Below are 10,011 nucleotides of genomic sequence, written 5' to 3'. Positions count from 1 at the left end.
TAACAACAAAATAGACATGTGCAACTGGCTGGGAAACATCAGCAAATCCATGCCGGACCAGTTGGGTTTGTCAGACCTATAGTACTATCCACACTCTACCGGCTTTCAGTTAATCACTCGTGTTCCGGGGCCTTAGAATGTTAGCAACTCAGACAATTACCATCTTAGTACATTTCCGTACGATTCCCGTACAATAAAATATATATAAATCCACGCAAATCCATGCGTTCAGTATGTATTTAAACATTTCCATAACAACATGCTTTTCGCCCCGGGAAATTATTTAAAAACAATTCAGAAAAAGGGGCTCGTGAAACTCACCTTAACGTAGCAAGCAGTACACAATACACAGCTACTAATCCGGATCTGTAATACGATCCTTAATTCGTTACTTTATAATCACTGTTAATATAACTGTAACCGTGTTAACCGGTACATCTGGGGACGCTGTTAACCCAGTACTTATAAGCACGGTTATCCATTTTTATGTTTCAAAAATGAGTTTGGTCACACACGACCCGAAAATAGTTGTTAAATGATAATTTAACTAAAGTTGTGAAATTAGGGCTCGGTTTAGACGCCCCGATTGGCCGCGGGACCCGTTTCCGTTTTTATCGTACCGGAAACTGTTAAATAGGTTAAAAACACTCAAATCATCCGAATTATTTTCGGATGATTCATTTTTAGTTGTTTAACTCAATTATATGAAAATATTTCATTTTTAGGGTTTTTATACACCAGTCAGCTCGCTTATGCGAACTTTACCGGTTTACGCGTTTTAAGCTTTAAAAGTTTGTTTTAGCACAAATAATTATCCGTTTAGTCTCGGATCTTGAAATTTTGCACAAATCACTTTTTGACAGTGGGGAATTTTATAAAAATATTTCCAGAATTAATTTTATATTTAAAATTTATTTATCTATTTTTAAACACCATTTAAACACTAAATATGTCGTAAATACCAAACGATCTTAGAAAAATCCCAAAATTTTCCTGGATGATCCCTGCCATCTCCATAGTCCCCTGTAATTTTTCCAGAACCAAAATCCCTTTTTAAATGCCATTTTCACTAAAACCGAGCTTGAAGACCCTAGAACTCGTTTAACCGAAAAGCCTACTTATACTTCTCCAACGGACCTAAAATTTTTTGTGTAACTTATACATGTTAAAAAAAGCTTATCTGCAATTTTCCAGAATTTTTCATGATATGTAACTATTTTTCACCATTTTTGGCCAAAACCGAGCACTAAATTCACCAAATATTCATCCTTTATCCAAAAATTACCAAAACTTCACAGAACTCATATTTTCATATATCTAATACCTCTGTAAAATTTCATGACCTAACTCTACACGTATCACAATCTGTCCAAAAATACAAACATCACACAAAACCGAACTACCTTGTGTTTCTAGCTTCAAACCGCAAGAATCTCGCTTTCTAGCCTTTGCTAGCAACTAGATACAACACCTACAAGCACAATAACACCACACCAAGCAAGTTACACCCACAATCAAGCCATTTCTTTCATGGTTTCGGTTATGATATAAAAACAACGATTTAACCGTAAAAATTCGTTTTTTTGGTTCGTTTAACTCCTTTCTTAGACCAAGATCCCTTGTATAACCCGTATACATCACTTGATCATGCAAGAATCGGTTCCATCTCGGGTTTTCACCCTTTTTCACTTGGAAACCTCATTTTCTTGTAAGAAAATTTAAGAAACAAAGATAAACACGTACATAACACGATCTTTACCTCGGTTTTTCTTGTTAAAAAGTCTCGGTTTTTGATCAAGGAGTTGAGAGAGTTGAAGGATTGATGGATTGTGTTTGTAAAAAAAGAAAATGAAATGAGGTTTGGGGAGAGGTGGTCCAATCGGACCATTTGGAGGGTGGGGTGGGACCCACATCTCCATTTTAAGCCACATATTCAGATTCTCGTAATCTGGATAATGTTTTGGATAATCTGGTTCAGTTTGTTTTTCGGTTAAACGTTTAATTCGGTTTGAAACGAGGCTAAAACGGTCGTTTTTCGGCTTAAAAATGAAATTTATATAAAACCTATTAAAAAACTTAAACCATGACATTTATTAACTTAAAACATCATAGTATTAATAATTGTGCATCTTTTTCGGCTTGATCGATCGTCTCTTGCTTGGTTTTGTATTATAGGTTTCGTTTAACGTACCGACGTATCATTAAATCGAAATTCTTTTTCTGTGCCGTACTTTACTTATCCCGAAGCATTAATGCTTCGTAAAATCACTAAATATCATATATCCCGTCTATAATGTAATCCTCGATTCATTCGGGCTTCAATATCCGTTAATCGGTTAATCGTATTTCCAATACGATTAACTGTATATTCGAGTATAATTCGTACTGTGAATCATACATACTCGTATAAACACATTATAATTCATATATTTGGTATTAAATAACACATAAATAGTATATACCGGTTAGGGTATACCTGATTTTGCCGGAATCGTTACATTCTCCCCCCGTAAAAGAAATTTCGTCCTCGAAATTTTTACGCGACGACTACTTCTTTTTGAAGAAATTGATGGGGGTATTTCTTCCGGAATTCGTCCTTTCGCTCCCATTTATATTCTGGGCCTCGTTGCCAATTCCATCTAATTTTGACCAACGAAATCTTGTTGTGTCTAAGTTGCTTGATTTTTCCGTCTACTATTTCTACGGGTTCCTCCACGAAATTGAGTTTATCATTTATTTGGACACCCTCTAAAGGTAACACCGATGTCTCATCCGCAAGACATCTTTTCAAGTTCGATACGTGAAACACGTTGTGAACTGCACTCAGTTCATCGGGTAGTTCTAATCGGTACGCTACGGGACCGATTTTTGCAGTAATATTGAAGGGTCCAATATATCTCGGGGCTAACTTCCCCGCCTTTCCAAATCTGGCTACACCCTTCCAAGGTGATACTTTCAAATACACTTTATCACCTTTCTCAAATGACAACGGTTTTCTACGGGTATCGGCATAACTCTTCTGCCAATCCCGCGCGGCCTTCAGATTGTTCCTAATTTCAAGGATTTTGCTGGTCGTTTCCTGGACCAGGTCTGATCTAATAACCTGAGTGTCGCCCACTTCAGTCCAGCAGAGTGGTGATCGGCACTTCCGACCATACAATGCTTCGTAAGGCGCTGCCTTTATACTGCTATGGTAACTGTTATTATAGGAAAATTCAACGAGTGGGAGATGTTGATCCCAATTTCCTTTAAAATCCAGTACGCATGCACGAAGCAAATCCTCCAGGGTTTGGATAGTCCTCTCAGACTGACCATCGGTCTGAGGGTGGTAAGTTGTGCTTAGATCAATACGTGTTCCCAGCGCTTCTTGCACAACTTGCCAAAGATTGGAGGTGAAATGGCTATCCCGATCGGAGATGATTGAGATGGGTATCCCATGACGAGACACAATTTCATTTATATAAATTTGCGCAAGTCTCTCAGTGTTATAATTATTCCTAATCGGGATAAAATGTGCCGATTTGGTTAATCGATCCACGATTACCCAAATTGCATCATGTCCTCGGGACGTTTTAGGAAGATGTGTCACAAAATCCATCGTGATTTGCTCCCACTTCCATTCGGGAATTTCCGGTTGTTGTAAAATTCCCGAGGGTTTCTGGTGCTCTGCCTTAACTCTCGCACAAGTCATACATTTACCGACATACGTTGCGATATCCTTTTTCATACCCGGCCACCAGTAGAACTCCTTCACATCCTTGTACATCTTATCCGATCCCGGATGTATGGAATATTTTGATCTATGTGCTTCGTCCATGTTTAATTCACGAAGATCATGGAGGGTCGGGATCCAAATCCGACTTTTGAAATAGAGAATTTCGTCCACGCGCTGTTCGAAATTCTTCTCATTGCCGTAAAGTCCCTCATTCTCCAATTGTTCCTCTTTCAACGCCTCACGTTGAGCGACTCGGATCAGGTCCGAAAGGTTCGACTGGACTATCATCCCCAGTGCTCGCACTCGCAATGGCTTAATTCGATCTTTCCTACTCAAGGCATCGGCTACGACGTTAGCCTTGCCGGGGTGATAACGGATGTCACAGTCATAATCACTTAACAACTCAACCCATCTTCGTTGCCTCATATTCAGTTCTTTCTGATCGAATATGTGCTGCAAACTTTTATGATCGGTGAAGATGGTGCACTTCGTACCGTAGAGATAATGTCTCCAGATTTTAAGTGCGAATATAACCGCTCCAAGTTCTAAGTCGTGAGTAGTGTAATTCTTCTCATGTACTTTTAACTGTCGGGAAGCATAGGCTATAACCTTATTATTCTGCATCAACACGCATCCTAACCCTTTACGCGATGCGTCACAATACGCGACAAAACCATCGTCTCCATCGGGGAGACTTAAAATCGGCGCTTGGCACAATTTTTGCCAAAACGGTCGTTTTCGGCTTAAATGTTTAATTCGGCTTAAAACGAGGCTAAAACGGTCGTTTTTGGCTTAAAAAAATGAAATTTATATAAAACCGATTTAAAAACTTTAAAAACTTAAACCATGACATTTATTAACTTAAAACATCATATTATTAATAATTGCTCATCTTTTTCGGCTTGATCGATCGTCTCTTGCTCGGTTTGGTATTGAAGGTTTCGTTTAACGTACCGACGTACCATTAAATCGAAAATTCTTTTTCTGTGCCGTACTTTACTTACCCCGAAGCATTAATGCTTCGTAAAATCACTAAATATTATAACTATCGATCGATTAATCGCATATTCAATACGATGAATTGTTTATTCACGTACAATCAATACAGTAAACCATGTATTCTCGTATAATTACTATGGTAATTCATGTACCCGACATTACATATAACTTAACTATTGTATACCGGCTAGGGTATACCTGGTTTAGTCGGAATCGTTACATTCTCCCCCCGTTAAGAAATTTCGTCCCCGAAATTTTACACGCCCACTATCCCCTTCCGTGAGAAAGGTGGGGGTTTTTCCTTCAGAATTCACCCTCGCGTTACCAGGTATAATCTGGTCCTCGCTGTGAATTCCACTTAATCTTAATCAATAAAGCTTGGTGTCCAAACTGTTTAGTTTTCCCGTCTACTATCTCTACGGAATTGTTTATGATATCAAGCATGTTTTCTATGAGTACCTCCATTACTAGTACTTTCGTTGCCTCATCGCTTAGGTACTTTTCAATCCGTAAACATGGCAAAACATCATGTATAGTACTTAGCCCCTGAAGTACTTTAATCGATAAACTAAATGACCAATCATGGAGATAGTCTCATGAGGTCCAATATATTAAGGAGCTATTTTCGGTTTTGCCAAACCTCATATCACCTCTCTAAGGTGATGCCTTAAAAACGCCTTGTCACCTCTTTCCAGTGACAATGGTTTCCTTTGAATGTTGGCATAAATCCTTTGCCAATCTCGCGCTGCTTTCAACTTATCTTAAATATTATAAATCCGATTGGTTGATTCTCGAATCAATTCAAATATTATGGCTTGAGTGACGCCCATTTTCAATTTAACAAATTGGTGATAATTGCTTCACCCATAGAAAGCTTCAAGCTCTCGATGCTTCCTTCCCCGCCTTCCAATAATTGAAGTAGGATGACTATTTCGATCTGAGATAATTGAAAATGGTACTCCACGACGAGATACCATTTCACCATCATGAATTTGGGCGAGAATTCATTGTGGTAATTGTCATGGATTGGGATGAAATGCGAGGATTGGTTAATCGATCCGTGATTACCCAAATTGCATCATGTCCTCAGGACGGCTTAGGGAGATGTGTCACAAAATCCATCGTGATTTGCTCCCACTTCCATTCGGGAATTTCCGGTTGTTGTAACATCCCCGAGGGTTTCTGGTGCTCCGCCTTAACTCTCGCACAAGTCGTACACTTACCGACATACGTTGCTATATCCTTTTTCATACCCGGCCACCAGTAGATCTCCTTCACATCCTTGTACATCTTATCCGATCCCGGATGTATGGAATATTTCGATCTATGCGCTTCATTCATGATTAATTCACGAAGGTCACGGAGGGTCGGGATCCAAACTCGATTTTTGAAATAGAGAATTTCGTCCACGCGCTGTTCGAAATTCTTCTCAATGCCGTAAAGTCCCTCCTTTTTTAACAGTTCCTCTTTCAACGCCTCACGTTGAGCGACTCGAATCAGGTCCGTCCGAAAGGTTCGACTAGATTATCATCCCCAGTGCTCGCACTCGCAATGGCTTAACCCGATCTTTCCTACTCAAGGCATCGGCTACAACGTTAGCCTTGCCGGGGTGATAACGGATGTCACAGTCATAATCGCTTAACAACTCGACCCGTCTTCGTTGCCTCATATTCAGTTCTTTCTGATCGAATATGTGTTGCAAACTTTTATGATCGGTGAAGATGGTGCACTTGGTACCGTAGAGATAATGTCTCCAGAATTTAAGTGCGAAGATAACCGCTCCCAGTTCTAAGTCGTGAGTAGTGTAATTTCTCTCGTGTACTTTTAACTGTCGGGAAGCATAGGCTATAACCTTATTTTTCTGCGTCAACACGCATCCTAGCCCTCTACGCGATGCGTCACAATACGCGACAAAACCATCGTCTCCATCGGGGAGACTTAAAATCGGCGCTTGGCACAATTTTTGCTTTAACGTTTGAAACGCCGTTTCCTGCTCTTCTCCCCATTCATACTTTTGATCCTTTTGAGTCAGGTGAGTTAAAGGTTGGGCGATGCTGGAAAAGTTCTCTATAAATCGACGATAATATCCAGCTAAGCCTAAGAATTGGCTGATTTCCTTTGGCGATTTAGGCGCTTGCCAATTCTTAATTGCTTCAACCTTACTCGGATCAACGTGTATTCCTTGATGGTTTACAACGTGACCGAGGAATTGCACTTCTTGTAACCAGAAGTTACACTTGGAGAATTTTGCATACAACTTCTCCTGATTCAGAAGCTCTAAAATTATTCTTAAGTGTTGCTCGTGCTCTTCTTTACTTTTCGAGTAAATCAGAATATCGTCAATAAACACGATGACGAATTTGTCGAGGTAGGGTTTACAGACTCGATTCATGAGTTCCATGAACACTGCCTGCGCATTGGTTAGCCCGAAAGGCATAACTAAGAACTCGTAATGGCCGTAGCGAGTCCGAAACGCTGTTGTTGCAACGTCCTCCTCTATGATTTTCATTTGGTGATAACTATATCTAGAATCAATTTTCTAAAAATAAATCGCCCCTTGCAGTTGGTTAAACAGATCATTTACTTCGAAGAAGTGAATATCTATTCTTGATCGTCACTTTATTCAATTCTCCCTAATCAATACATATCCTAACACTTCCGTCCTTCATTTCCCAAATAACACTGGTGCACCCCATGGTGACTAACCAGATCGTATAAAACCTTATCCAATAATTCTTGCATTTCAGTTGGTGCAAGTCGGTAAGATGCTTTAGCAACAGGGCCAGCTTGAGGTATTAAATCGATTCTGAATTCGACCTGTCGGGTTGGCGGTAATCCAGGAAGTTCTTCCGGGAAAACTTCTGGATATTTACGTATCACCGAAACATCTTCTATATGTTTTCTTTTAAATACTTTTCTCTGTATCTAATCGCTTCATTGTCCGAAAGAGAGCTTCTAATCATCTTCTTTTCATATTTGATTTCAGCTTCGTGTTGAGTTAGCCAATCCATGTTAACTATTACGTCAAAACTTCTTAACTTTACTGGTCGTAGATCAATAAGGAAAGGTTAATCGTTCAGAATAATAGGACAATTCCGAGCAATTTAGTTAACCATTAGGGTTTTACCGTTAGCGATTCTACAGTATAGGGTTCTATAGTTTCACTAATCGGTATCTTTCCAAATGGTAGGAGGTTAACAGGAACTAACTTCTATCGGCGACCGTAAAAATATCACTGAAGCCTATTGATTTAAAACTACAACATATTTAATACCACCTTTGGATCATGACGTGCTTTATTCGAACTACTCACAAAAGCACGGCTCCTTGCTTGGTCAGAGGTTGTTGCTTGTCATGAGGTTCATCTTCCAACGACACCTTGGTTCAACTTTGGGCAATTTCTCTTGAAACGTTCTGTACTGCCACATTCATAGCAAGTACAACTGTTTGGCATAATTTGGTTTCTTTGGATGGATTGTTATTGAAGTTGTTGGGTTCGGAGTGGTTATACACGAATGGGTTGGGGTTTCCGGATCACATGGCTTCAATTGGTTCTACAATTAGGGCATTACGTCCATCTTTACCACACCTGTGGCCTACTATCACTCGACATTCTTCTTCCTGCCGATAACCATATTTTCCACATTTAGGGAAGGACCCTTCATGCGGTTCATGTTTTCACACCAGAACTAGTCTTAGTATAATTCTGGGTTGTAGGACATACCTACTTATTCAAAAGCCTATCTTGCACTATACCTTTATCATTTCTCTTCTTTAACACTCGACGTCTCACCTAACGTCCTTCCAGTCCGCTTCCCATAGAGTCAAATATATCAATGCTGGCTTGTGACACAACCCTTCCAAAGGTTGTATATTTTACAGGATTGACTATACTCCTTATCGATGGAGTTAGTCCCCAATATAGCGCTCACTTCGCTTAGTTTCAGGAGTAATTAGCCATGTTACCAGACATGTCAATTCCTTCAAACGATTAGCGTGTTCTAAGTGATCAGCACACAACATTTCTATCTTCCATAGCTCAGTTTCCAATCTCTGAACTTAATTACTCGAATAAAAGTGCTCTAGCACAAGAATTTTAAATTCTAACCATATCGTCTGAGTAATAATTTTCTAACTATAATTTTGTACCATCGTGTTCCATCACGATACAACATAATCTACCAACATATCTGTAGCATATTTCACTACACAATGTTCCAGACTCTTACCAATATCCTTAACCATTTCGATCTTTTCTATCCACTCGCTAATCTATTCCTCCCTTTACCATCAGTAAACTATTAATAATTTCCTTACACAACCAACAAACATATCCTTCATACCGGATCTAATTCATTACGACTACTATTCATGTTTAGTTTATAATTAATACTTGTAGTCATAATAGTATTCGGTGGGACATTATCACTCTTAGTAATACCACTAAGAATTGAAATATTCATATTCATGTGATTGCTCGATCTATAATTCTGCGATCACATTTGCATCAACACTAGCAGTGATCTGTGATACGACATTCGGTATTATCATCTGCTATCTTTGAGCAATCAACTGAATCATATCAATCTCCATCATTGGAGTTACTCTCTTTATGTCATTCTGCCGTACCCATCCCGTACGCAATAATCAATACTAATCTCACCGTATAACTCGTTACCAGCTCAATCATAACAGCAGGTACACATACACACCAAATATTATCATACATATTACACATACCAGTATCTAGTATATATATCCCATAAATATAATAACGTATGGACTTAACCTGACATCGGTTAGCGTTTAAATATGTTTCATAACCCTTGTCACCAACTGACATATAGATCTTTCTCAACAAAGATTAATGTTTAATATGCTTGATTTCAATATCCTTCTGCATGTCAGCATAACCGATACATGCTCACCGTGAGCACCAAACGATTACGTACCACGGAGTTATAATATCCGTGTCTATTTGTATATCTGGCATACACGGTATACCACCTACGAACGAACAACCAACTATGCTATAATGATTCCAACACCTCTTTGTGTATGGGTAATCATTCTATTCGAGTATACATGGGTATAGGCATCTAACGGATGTAAGGATAACAAAGGGAGTTGCAAGGTTCAAGGTAATCGCGCAACCCATGTTGCCTTCAAATATTGTCAATTAATATTATGGGAAACTCTATCACTTGCTCAGTCAATGACCTTAGGCGTTCTAGGTTCGCTAAAATCGGTAACTCTCGATCTGGAGGTGGTATGTCTCATATGTTTGAGAGTGAGAA

Source organism: Bidens hawaiensis, unplaced genomic scaffold (assembly GCF_021521415.1).
Source record: "Bidens hawaiensis isolate Kalapana, Puna unplaced genomic scaffold, B.hawaiensis_p1.1 tig00003307_1, whole genome shotgun sequence".
Classification (NCBI taxonomy): domain Eukaryota; kingdom Viridiplantae; phylum Streptophyta; class Magnoliopsida; order Asterales; family Asteraceae; genus Bidens; species Bidens hawaiensis.
This window is presented reverse-complemented; position numbering follows the sequence as displayed.